Source organism: Labrus mixtus, chromosome 3, assembly GCF_963584025.1.
Source record: "Labrus mixtus chromosome 3, fLabMix1.1, whole genome shotgun sequence".
In the NCBI taxonomy this organism is placed as follows: domain Eukaryota; kingdom Metazoa; phylum Chordata; class Actinopteri; order Labriformes; family Labridae; genus Labrus; species Labrus mixtus.
Window position 1 is genome coordinate 30,094,114 of NC_083614.1, and position 13,391 is coordinate 30,107,504.

General features: G+C 40.2%; 1 protein-coding gene across 1 annotated transcript in view; it reads left to right on the forward strand.

Moving 5' to 3' along the window:
- Nucleotides 1-13,391, forward strand: part of LOC132970772 (contactin-associated protein-like 4) — a 117,399-nt gene that overhangs the window by 7,239 nt on the left and 96,769 nt on the right. The gene's annotated exons all lie outside the window — the stretch shown is intronic.

The following is a 13,391-nucleotide window of genomic DNA, read 5'->3' on the forward strand; positions in this document are numbered from 1 at the left end:
ACCGACGGAGCGAGGACCCTCTTGGAATGCAAATGATCATTATTCTTCCGCTGCGTTGAACGTGTGTTTGGGGGACCTGAACGTCTGTGAAGACTCGCCAAAAATGTCCCCAAAATTTAACCTCGCGAGAAATTTACGTATGAAAGTTGTTCGGTGCACGTACGTCGCAAAATGGCTCAACAGCGCCCCCCAGGCGTCAGCCAGGGCACTGCGCATAACCTACATGCACGGAAATTGGTGAGGATACGTATCATGGTGAGACAAACAAAAAGTTACCTTGTGACCATACTCTGAAATGTACAGGAAGTCCACACATTTCAGTTGAATTTCAAAATAAGACGATTTTTTGCGCTACCTGTTTGAACGGCATCTTTTAATGTTGGCTGCTCGAGATGGGCCACATTTCATCTGCTTTTTAACTATTTTATGGGTTTGTGTGTTAAAATAATAATCTGCAAAAAAAAGTAGTGACAGTGGCAGATACAGCAGCAGTGGTAGTTGAGTAAAATGTATATTTATCTGTGAAAGGTTGTCAAGTATAAAGTAGAACAGAACTGTAAATGCACATACTTTCCAACACCACAAATAAAGAAGCTGGTAGCTCAAAATTGTGCTTGATTTGGAGCTGCTAAAATCTTCACTGTATTGCACTTGCTAGTGGTTTACATTCTATGTCTGCTGTTTGGTGCTGAGCAGGTAGTGAACAGTGAGTTTCTTTATGATTAAAAAACTGCTGCATCATGCATCATGAACACAAAATTAAGGCAAGACAAAAAAGCCTCATAGCAACGTGTTACCACCCTGCAGTCTCAATATAATCACTTCTGGCTCCAAAAAAAAAAGACTGATGTCCAAAAGTCAAGGTTATAAACTGTGGTCCACAAAGACACGAGTGTTTTTTTTAGTTAAAATAAAGACATGATACTGAAATGCTCTGATTAGCTGAGAGGGACAGCCACTGTTAATATAAAGAAATGATAACAGCAGCTTTTAAACTTGCCAATAATATCTACTCAGGCTATCACAGTAAAGACGAAGTCAGTTGTTCTGAGCGTGGCAGGAGTCTTGTATGAGTGATCAGCCAATAAAGTAAACAACTTGATGTAAATCTGAAAGCCCTTACTGCTTTTAGAGGACTGCATTTAACCAATGTGCATTGTAGGATTTTACGACATACATACTTTAACTGAAGGGCATCGCTGTGATCCCTCAAACAAGTTTAATACAAGAGATGACCACAAAAGACTTTTTAAGGAAACAGGTGGTTAACAAAGCTGAGTCAAAGCCACATTTTTACAATAAGATCATTTAAATCACAGTATTTATTCACGATGGGGAAGAGGAAGTAAAATAAAAAGAGGAAGTCGTGCCGCAGGAGTTGTTAGAAGAAGAAAACGAGGAGTGAACAAGAAAGAGGAGAAGTGGGATGAGTTTGGATCGGTGCACTGTTCGGACATTCATTGCGGCTGCCCTCCATCTTTAAGCCATGCAGTGACACTCCCAACTCCTTCTCTCATTTCACCCATCACTGGGTTTTCTTTTTTCCGTCCGTGTGTGTGTGATGTCAGATTCTCTCACCTCACCTTCACACAGCTGCAGCTCCGGGGGGAGGGTGGGGGGAAGGGGGGGCACAGCAACACAAGTTTCTTTTATAAAGTTCTGTATCACAATCTAAGTTTCCTACCTGTGTGTGTGTGTGTGTGTGTGTGTGTGTGTGTGTGTGTGTGTGTGTGTGTGTGTGTGTGTGTGTGTGTGTGTGTGTGTGTGTGTGTGTGTGTGTGTGTGTGTGTGTGTGTGTGTGTGTGTGTGTGTGTGTGTGTGTGGTCACTGTTACATTTTCATCTGTTCATCTAAGGCTCTTTGAACTCATTTACTGAATATTATTACAGCCGTTGTCAGGTTTCTTTAATGACTTAATAACCTGATTTTTAACAGTGGAGCTGTGCAAGCCAGTCACAGTAAACTGGGATGCTTCAGTATCAAGAAGTTTTTTTTATTTTTTTATTTTATTTAACCAGGAAAAAGTCTCATTGAGATTAAAAATCTCTTTTACAAGAAGCGTCCTGGCCAAGACAGGCAGCAGCACAATTTACAGGGTTTCAGACATAAAACACTTTAACAACAATGAACATGAATACAGGAATCACAAAAAGAACCAGTTCATCAGAATCTGTCAGAAGTCATGAGCAACAAAGTTTCTCTGGTACTGTTAGCCAAGTTCTTATATCTTACATAAGATTATATACAATTTTACAATTCTAACCCTTCAAATTCAATTTTCCTCATAATGCCACTGTTCGTTTAATGTAAAAAAAACAAAAAACACAGATTACTTTTGTATTTAACACACTCTGGGACATGTCAACGATCCACAGCACAATTGATTCCACACTAATTCACTTGTTACCTCCACCAATGACTCGGTTCTTTACACAGACACGCCTGTGGGTAACATGTCTGTCTGTGATTTCACATTATGCCCCTTATCTACCAGTCATACTAACTTGATACTAAAGGAAAAATGTGCGACATTTTTACACATGAAGATCAAATATATCCTGTGTAAATGTCTCTCTGAGTCATGACTGTCTCCAATGAGTGAGAAGCGCCAGCTGTGCTGTTGTCGGCGCCGTGTTTACATCATGTTTACATGGACGGGACGGCCTTGCATATAAAGCTGTTTTAGTCAAGGACTAGAGAAAAGAAGAATAACATACTCGATGCTTATTTTGATGTGCGTAAGCATCTTTGGATCACAGCCATTCTGTTTCAGTTTATGTTCAATATGAAGATTTGAGTCAACCAGAGTGTGCTAACATTTAGCATGCTAACACAACAATGCAGGCCACAGGCAATTACAGCTCGAGCAAGGACAATCTTGTCCCCTGCTTGCGCTTAACGGTGCTTAAAGGGATACTTCACCCGTTGAAACATGAATCTGTGTTGACATCGGGTCATATATGTAGTAGAAATGTGAAATACATTTTGAAGTTGGTGCCTTCTTGACCAAGAAAAGGCATCTGATTCCAAAATTTCTAACAGAATTGATCTTGGAAATTCCTGTCAGAAAACAGACTCTATGTCTGTGTCCATAGGCAAACAGTGAGAGCACCGACACTACCAGTCCGCCCCAGCTCGAGCCGGCCCGGGCTCCTCGTCCTCACCGCCGCAGACAGGCAGGCATTATGTCTCGGCTGTGTTCTAATTTGTTGTTTGAGTGGAGGGCGGTTTTGAGGTGTGTCGCTGGAGGAGAGCGTAGACTTCAGAATAGCGGAGGTGTCGCGATACAGCAGTTGGTTTTTGTTTTAATGCCGCTGCTCAAGAGTGACACCTACTGGATCAAAAAGTCTCACGTTCTTCCTTTAAGAGATGTAAGATAACAGCGAAGGCTACAAGTGTGTCACAAGTATAACATGCATGCACAACAAGGTCTCATACCCACAAACAGTGCCATGTGTTTGTGCAACCTCCCTCATTGCTACTCCAGTCACAACCAATTAAACAACCAATTAATATAACGTTAGTTGTAAATGCAGTTAATTATAACCTGACCTGCTGCTTTGACCTTGCCCCAGTGTAATGTTATCCTTACAATGGATTGTGTTCAGGAGTGGAGTGGTGCATGCCTCTTGAAATAAGTAGTAATTATAACAATCAGAACTCTTATTCATGGCCTGATTCTCCTCTGACCTCCATCTCTCTATGACAAAAAGCCTTTTATACGACACAGAACCTTTGCTAACCCTAAAACCAGACACCATCCATGTAACACTCCTGGATCTTACTTCTGGAGTTGTGGTCATCACCCCTTTTTCTTTTGATTGCATATCTTGTCTGGGGAGCCACCTGGGTAATTACACAGGTTTAGAAAGCTCATTTAATTTATGCCCAGGTATCTGACTATAAAAAAAGACATTGGCAAAAGAATAAAAGATGTCAGAGGTTTTAAAAGTAGCCTTAATCACTCCATTTCGAACATTTTTCATCTGTAAAGACTTTTATTTTAGACTTGAAGGTTGATCACGAGGCCTTGGGAAACTGAGTAGTTTCAGTCATGAATCATCCATTATGAAGGATATAAATCAATAACTTTGCAAACCACACTGGGCCCTAAAAAATACTTTAGTGCCATAAGCATATTTAACTTGACCTTAAGAGTGCCAGATCATTAAAGGAATTCATTATTCTTCAATTCATTTGACCTCATTTGAAAAGCTCAGATAAATAATTATTCTTAAATCAAAATCAGAAAACACATCCTTAAGTCATTTTGCATGTAAGTGAAAAAAGTATGTGTTGCAAAAATAAAGAGGACTTGCTTGACTTTACCCAGAATGCCCTACAACGCTTGTGTAGTTAAACGTTTAAGTTGTGCAAAACCTTTTAAATTTCACTCCGAAAAAGAGGGCTAGAGAACGTGATCATTAAAGAAACTCCTTGTAAAAAAAAGAGGACTTAATGTTCTCACAGTGAGCTGGCTGCAAAGAAAACTCTGCATTGGATTTATTTTATTTTGAAATGCAAATATGATCCATTAATGAAATGCTCATCACATACTGCACCCCCCAACCACCTCCCAGGTCTATTAGTGGAAGTGATGTAACTTGCAGCAATTCTCCTCAATCTGCATAAGACTGATATATGTTATTGTGACTAATTTTGACTCATCCTTCTCATTACTATTGTGTTACTACTATTTTTTTTCGCTGCCTGTCCCAGCACCCAGCGTGAGTGCTAATGTGATGAGGGTAAAACCTCACAGACTCCAGATAAATGTTTTTAATTGCAGCTTTGTTGCCGTGCCGTTTTTGCTTTTGATCATTTAATTCTGCTGATTACTGCTGCCTCCCGCGGAGCCTCGTATTAATGTATTTAGAGCTTAAGAAATTACAGCATTGTTTTCATACCATTTCACAGAGAATCATTATATTGCAGAGACCAGTTTATCTACTTGTACACTATAAACGTATGTAATTTTTAAACCAGGGAGGTCTTAGATGGTGAGTGTCAGCAGTGTTGCCGGCCTGCCTGCTTTGTCGCTAACAGACAGATGAAGGGCTGGAAATGGGGAACAAATATTCTCTCATTGTTAGCAGTCAGCCCGGCAGCAGAGCAGCTCAGTTAATCTGTCAGACTGTCAGGCACCAGTCTGCAGCCGAGGCAGGCGGAGGATTCACAGTCTCAGCTGAAGTGCTTAAACAGGCAGACTGTTACACACTCACAACGCAGTAATTGAAACTGATGACTCAACAAAATAGTTAACTTCAAAAGGAAAAAAAGTCAAAGCTGACTTCTAGCACAAGTTCTCAATGATTTGCTCTTTTTTGTTGTTGAGGAAACTGATAATTTATCAGCTTTCACTTGAACCAAAACCACACGGCTTGTCTATGTTGTGATGTTTATTGTAAAGAAGTGACATCCATCTTTTAGAGGTCCCATTGAAAGTAAATCCTGCCCACTACTCTTGCTAAACATCGCCAGTTTATTGGAACAAATCACAACGTTTCAGTCCCTCCAAACCTTGTTCAAGTGTGTTCTTTACAAAGGTTCGGAGGGACAGAAACATTGTGATTTCTTCTTATAATCTTAGCAAGAATAGTGTGCAGGATCTGTTCTTTTCAATGTGACAGTTTGATGTCCTACGCACCTACTTCATGAGAAGGTTGGATGTGCGAACACCTCCGTAAAAACTTTTTTTAGAGGTCCAAAACAGGCCAAGTTTGATGATCTATTTTCCATCAACTTCATCTTACCTTAAATAACTCACTGAAGGTGAATTAGTTAACTTGTCTGGACATGTGTTCTTTGGGAAGCAACAAAACAAATGTCCAATGCTCTGTCCATTTGGATAAGGAGATCCATTTATTTAAAGTTAAATATAATTCAACAAGCCTGACATCAGGATTTCAATAATCTAGTTCAAAATACAACATAAAACAGATAAACTCTAACTAAACTCACGTCACACTTTAAGTGCTGATGTGCCAACACGGTTACAAAGTTCATTCATGGAGCCTGGCTTTATGACCACCACAAACCAAGACTCCCCTGGTGCTCAGTGGCTGAATTTCATGCATATGCACATTATTCCTTTTTACCTAGTATCTCACTCTGGTGCCTACACAGTCTGACAGTAGACAGTCCCTACTATCTGTGCTGTATACTGTTAGTACATACTGTTCAGTAGGCATGATAATTGTTCCTACTTTGTTGAATTCATTCAGTGTGGAAGTGGCGTCATTAGCCCGCCTCTTGTTATTGACGCTCCAACTCAGATGTGATCTGCACGATGGCTCAGAAAATAACAAAAGACTTCACTTTGCATGTAAAAAAAATTAATAACTTAACATTTAAAAACTGCGTTAACTGAACCGGCCGCATCCATCCTTGTTTATTTTTATTTTTTCATCCTCCTTTGTTTTGATTTCGCACAGCATTATGGGAGTTAAAAAACAATTCACTTTCCTGAAAGGATGCATCCGATCCATACTGCACAGGAGTTAGTATCCATGCTGAAATGTTCAGTCTACTGAGGTGGACCCAAAAACTGCATACTGAATGACCATGTGGGTTCAGTCTACTGAAAAGTCCGCACTGCATGCTGAACTGTGGCTTTCCGGATACGGCCAGGTGAAAGCCAAATGGACTGGAAGATGAAAAATGTACAGGTAAGGGAGGAAAGCCACAAGCCTATCTTCAGACACACTCGCTATAAGACAAAGAGTAAGATAAAATTCCTTTAAAAAATACACACACAAATGAAACAAACACGTTTTTTTTAAACTTGTATTTGTGCAGTGACATGTTTACACAGAGATGAGGAGACCTCAAATACAGCAGGTGATAAAATGACAAGGACAGCTTGTTTTTTTTTATTGAAGCACTGAATAAACAGTTTTGAACATGAAAAGAGATCTTTTACTCTCCAACAGTTCAGGATTTTATCTTGTTTGAAGAGCTGAAGACGGTGTGACTTACAGCATTTTGTCTACTTTCTGGTCCTTAACCCTCAATAATCCTGTTACACATGAGACCAGATCAAATGGGAGTTGTTTCAACTCCTTTGATTTATTTTGTCTGTCACGTCTCAAAAACCTCGAGGGTACAGGACGATGAATAATTGATGAAAAAGTAACCGTTCTCATGTAACACAATTATGAGGGAGAAAACAGAATGATTCAAGTCTCTTTGTTGCCTCAGGTAATACAGTTAGATCTTTTTTTTTTTTTAAATTATAATCTTTATGAAACCTTTAAGTAGATAAAGGAACTTTTTTCTATCAGACATTTTGCGCTTTTTGTGACTCTTAAAGTTTTTAGCTCTGGTTCTACTGTCAAGGAGTTTGACAGTATTTAGAGAAGTGAAACCAACCGTCTACTGGTGATTCTTTGAAAAAGGGTGAGAAGTTTGTAGAGAGACAAACAGACAGAAACAGGCATTGTTGTTTTTCACATGGTTGTTACGCTGAGAGACACAACGAGAAAACCCCCTGATCCTCACATAGTCTGAGACTGACTGTCACACCATGTACAGCCCCTAACTCTTTTACCTTTAGTGTTTGTTGGAGTGATGGATGGTACTCATCAGTATTCAGCATCTTTTGTCTCTTGTAGTCCCTCTGGGCAGTCGGTTATATCGCTAAAATAAGTTAATGGATGGATTAACGTCGGTCTGCTTTTCTTGTTACTTCTTCTAGTGTCCCTGTGCCCCGAGCTCAACACCAAAACAAACAGCTTCGTCGTTGTTTTGTCATTTGCCTTCATCGATTGATAGTCCATACAGAAAACGTCAAGGTGAAGTGACTGCAACTAGTTAATCCTGTTCAGTTGTTTCATCAAAGCTGAAAAATTTGGTCATCATGACATCCCCGGTGTTTTGCTTACATTAAAAACTATGAATGCTGGTGATCACCTTAAAGTTCACTATACTTGCTATTTTCTTAAAGGACCGATAAGATATCTACTGGCTTCTCTGACAATGCAGCAGCAAGTATTACCTCCTCCGAAGTTTTGATACTGGTGCAAAATTTGTTTCTGTTTTGACCATGAAGGTAGGTGGTTTTAAGGTACCCCCATATGGCCATCGTGGACGCCCCTCGGTTTGCCAAGCGAACAGAAAACCAACAGGTGTTGCAGCGAATGAAGCGGTTCAGGTATAACTGATGCTACCCGACTTAAAAAGCCTCTGTGTTTTTCTACTTAGCTCCATGACCAGAAACGTGGCAAACCTAGGATAAATATTGGAGATTGCTTTTGAAAAATGGAGAGAGGTTAGAACACTGAAAGGTTTCAAGACAGATGCCGAGCTGACTAAACACTGAAGCTTCCATGGCCGCGACATGGCAACCGGCGTGCACATCAGTTTAAGGGAGGAGAAGTCGAGGGGAGACAGCGCTCTCCATTGTTTTGAACTGGGACTGCAGTACCATTTTTTAACACTAGGTGTCTGAGTTGCATATTGCTCCTTTAAAGGTCCCATATTGTGCCTTTTCTGGTTTTATATGCTCTTTAGTGTGTTTTCCAAGTGTCCTGTGCATGTTTAGGCACATCTATGTGCAAAAATTCAAAGTCCGCGGAAACGCAGCTTCTCCTACGTCCTCCTGTTAGCTGTAGCATTAGCTGCATGTAACGCTCGGTTCTAGCCCCCTCGATAAAAATTTGTCAGTCCGACGTCATTGTCAGTGTGAGATCACTGATCTAAGCCCATTGGCTCGTTGTGGCAAGCCCTGCAGCTCATGTTGCACGCCCGTTAACTTCTGTAGCACGCCCACGATATGCCGTAGCCTGCGTTAGCACAGTAGCGCTAATGTTTATGCTCCCCTCGGACGGAGCCAGCGGCTGCATTCCCAATGTGGTAAAAGAGGCGGGACATTCCTGAGACGCGTGCTGAGCAACTGACCAATAACGACAGAGCGGATCGGCAGACCAATCAGAGCAGACTTGGCCCACGTGGGGTCTAACAGTGTGGGCTCAACAGAGTGCAGCTGACGGACTCAGAGCGTAGAGGGAGCAAGGAGGAGCAGTACATGAAAACAGACACGTTTTTCGGACTTTAGCTATTGTGAACGTACAAAAGTAGATACATAGATTAAATATACGAACCCCAAAAAGGGCAGAATATGGGCTCTTTAAGTTTAGTATTTTTGGGCCATTCTTGTCTTTATTGGATAGATCAGCTTAACAGAGACATATTGGTAGGAGAGAGTGGAGATGACTGAGCAATCCAGAGAAAATGAACTGCCAACCGATAATCCATAAATCGCTTCAGTAATTTTTCAATCAAATTGTCTAAAAATTTGCTGGTTCCAGCTTTTATAGCAAACATTGTTCTTCTTTTCTGTCTTTCAAGATAATTGATGAAGAGTGTCTTTGATTGTGGATTGGTCAAAAGAAGCAAAATTAGGACACCACTTTGGGCACTGGGGGATTTTCTTTTTTAGATTTTAGAAATTTAAAAAAATTATCACAAGTAACATTGTCAGATTAATTGATAGTAAATGTAACAATAAGAAGCAGCCCTAGTTTAAAACACCTGTACGTCCAAAACAACCCCCACCCATGTGTTATACAGGCTATAAACTAAGGTTTTTGTACAGGAGAGGCAGGCAAATAAGTTCTTTACTGCTGTTGATTTGAGCAGTATTCATCCCCCTGTTCTGTAGGTTTGTCTTACAGTCAGGGAAACAGCACAAAGGTACTGTGGTGTCTCTGGCTCTGGTTTTTGAAATACTGTAGTGCCATGTTTCTGTGTCTGACAAAGCCCCGGTCAGTGGCTGGCAGTTCAGCAGCCTTTTACCATAATTTTTTCTCTAAGCTCTCTGTATGTGTGCTCTAACTTTTTTTTTTCTGTCACCTTTTAAATGTCATAACTCCTCCGAGGAAAAAAATCAGTCCTGCCTGTTCAAACACCTCTGCTTCTTCTATCCAGCTTTCCCTGGCCAAGGCCGTGCTCTCATGACAGATTATCCGCTGAGGTTTTACAGCGCTTAGTTCGCCTCTCCACACTAATTCACTGTATTTTTTTCAGTCAGTGCACCGCTATTATCCACTGCTTTCTTCTGTCAGCTTTGGGACTGGTTCGATGGAGATGGACGCATGGGGCGTTTCAAGTGGTATTACAATCAATCAACCTCTGTACTGCTTGTCGTCTTCAATCAGAATTAAAGTAAAAAAAAAAATCGTATTTGACAAAAATTTGCCTTTGGAGCATGAATCCAGTAGCCCATTACAAGAAAGTTAGACTAACAGAAAAACTGTTAGTGTGACAAAATTCTGTGAGCCTGTCATGAAGCAATTGACTGTAAGCCAAACTGTGCAACGGTTAGCATGCCTGGCAGGCTAAACCTTAGATGTCTCCAAATGCTGGTGGAAGTTAACACAGTGTTTATTATTTTTAAATGCTACGAATGGGACTTTTTAATTGTTTAATCTTTAAAAGCAGAAAACACAAGCGCTAGAGTTTGAGGATAGATTGAAAAGTCTGTTGCTGTGTAAAGGAGCCAATCATTAGCATTTTTGGCGAACAAGCAGCCCATCAATACCAGGTGCATAGAAGTTTGCCAAGAGCAATTCATTCCACCTGTTAGAAATGTTTTACTTGTTCTGGTAAAAAGAAACGAGAATGTTCAATTCAGATGAGACTTATCAGTAAGAGGGCATGGACTGCATGGCTGTTGGCCGGAAATGTTAAGCAGGAGAAGTAAAATTGAACTGAACCAGAGTTTCAGGGTGTGGTAGGCTTAAGTCCAATAAGTCCAAGCAAGAGGGGTCAGGGTGGGTGGAAAAAAACAAGGGATGGAGACTTTGGTTGAAACAGGTCAGACGGAATTCCAAGAGTAAAAAAAAATGCTTTAGGTTTTAGTGAAAAAAGAGAACAAGCATAAACATAAACAGTTTTTTGTTTAACATGTCATGCAGCTCACGTTATCTTAGTGTCTCCCAGCTGTTGATGAAAAAAAAAGCCTTTAAGCCTAGTTAACAAAATATGCATTCCACCAAAATGAAAGGTTGAGATGCCTACTTACTACGTCTTTCTGAAAACAAGAAACCATTGTTTCAAATCCATGAAATTAAGTTGGAATAGTTTATCTGCTTTAGTTCTTGCAAAATGAAAAATATTGGTGCTGTAAGGCAACCTGGACATGCCAATGCAGGAGATTGCTTTTGAAAAATGGAGAGAGGTTAGAACACCGAAAGGTTTCAAGACAGATGCCGAGCTGGCTAAACACTGAAGCTTCCATGGCCGCGACATGGCAACCGACGTGCACATCAGTTTAAGGGAGGAGAAGTCGAGGGGAGACAGCTCTCTCTATTGTTTTGAACTGGGACTGTAGTACCATTTTTTTAACACTAGGTGTCTGAGTTGCATATTGCTCCTTTAAGTTTAGTATTTTTTGGGCCATTCTTCTCTTTATCAGATAGATCAGCTTAACAGAAACATATAGGAGAGAGTGGAGATGACTGAGCAATCCAGAGAAAATGAACTGCCAACCGATAATGGTTTATCTGCTTTGGTTATTGCAAATTGAATTGCTATAAGGCAACATGAACAGGCAAATTCAGGGGAAAGGAGCACAGGACAAGACATGTGCTGCAGCCCATTCACATTGGAGAGTATTGCCTTTTGAAGAAGGTTAGGTTTTCTGTGCCGTGTTGTGAGTCAATAGCAGGATTATGGAAAATTAGCAATTTTATTCAGACTTGAGGGGAGGCTATAGCATTAACAAAGAAAGAACCCTTTAATTGTGTCCAGCCCATCTGCATGTTTCATCTCACAAAGGTATAATGAATACTTTGGGATATTCTCTAAATCCAGATTGTGCATACTTGCAAATCGTACCAATGTGTTGCCGTTTTTTAAAAATTTTTTTTTTTATGTAGAATCCTAATTACTTCAATATGTTTAGAAAATTCATGTTGGATTTACTTGGATTCGTTTTGCAATGAAGGCACTTTTTTTCTGCATCTGAAATTTGAATAGAAACGAACTGAATCGAATTTGAATTGAGGACTTGGAGAACATGCAGTACCACAGATTTGACGTCTTTACCAATTCACAATCATGCAAGGAGAGGGAAGAGAACAGATCTGAGTGTTGTTAGCGTGACGTTATAGTTCAAAGGAGATTTCCAATATGTCTCTGTGCACAGCTACTGTACATGAGAAGCCGCACGTTTCCTCAGTTTGAAAATGCTGCATATATAACTTCAGCCTGAACAGAAACTCCTAGACAAACGTTGCTTGCAGAGAGGAGAGGAAAAGAGTTTGCTTGTGTAGACTTAGGAGGATCTGACAGGCTATTCAAAACTGTCAGCCGTCTGTGGGTTTATAGTCTTAGATAATGAAAATCTCCCTGTGCTTGAAATGAAGTTCAATAATGTTGACAAAGTAATCTCAGCTGAAGTCTTGTTTTCAGAGTAAGTAGACAGGACCAGGCATCTCTGAATGAATCGTGAGTAATTTGCACTGACTTTGTTCTCAGTGGTGGAAAACATCATCCATTTGAAAAGAGATTTTACACAGTAATCATAGAGACAATGAACATTTGATATGAGTTTATAATCAGGTATTCTTAGGAACAGCTTCCCTGTGGATAAATGGCAATTTAAGTCACAGCTCCTGTTTCAAAACTGCTTTTGTCAGCTATGGAACAACCGTCATTATGTTTAATTTAGCTTCCTACTCTGTATTTTTCATGTCAACTACTGAGAAGTGGCCCTTTGCTGAGACAAAAAACATCATTCAGTGTGTCACATGTTTGTTTTGTTGAGAGAAAAAATATGAAAAGTAATAGACGAAGAGATAGACAAAGAGAGGTTTTTTTTATAGTTTACATTTGAGATGTTGTGCTTAAAGGGGAAATACTGAAACGTAGCAATGGGCGTTGGAGTCCAGATTCAAAACATTGAAGAAAGCTGTCCACCGCGCTCCCTTCTCCCTAGAGTCGATTTTCCTGCAGGTTGCCATGTCGCAGACCCTGAAGCTTCAGTATTAAACCAACTCTACATCAGTCTATTTTTCAAAAGCATCTCCAATATTTATCCTCGTTCATAATGTTTTTAAGTCATCGAGCTTACTAGAAAAATGCAGAGGCTTTTTTAAGTTTGGGTAGAATCAGTTATTTCTAAACCAGTTCACTTACCCGCTTCCATTACTGCAACACCTGTTGGTTTGCAGTTTGCCTGTCAAACCAAGAGGTACCCCAATACGTCCAACGGTCGTGTTTGAGAGTGCCTTAAAACTGCCTATACTTCTCCGGTCAAAAGAATTTTGGCTAAAAAGAAACATAGAGGTATTAATATGTGCATCATGTGAAAATGCATCAACGACCTGAAAATGAACCCTTTTATAAGACAGTAAAATTGTTATGCGAGTTTCTGTTGAGAGGTCACT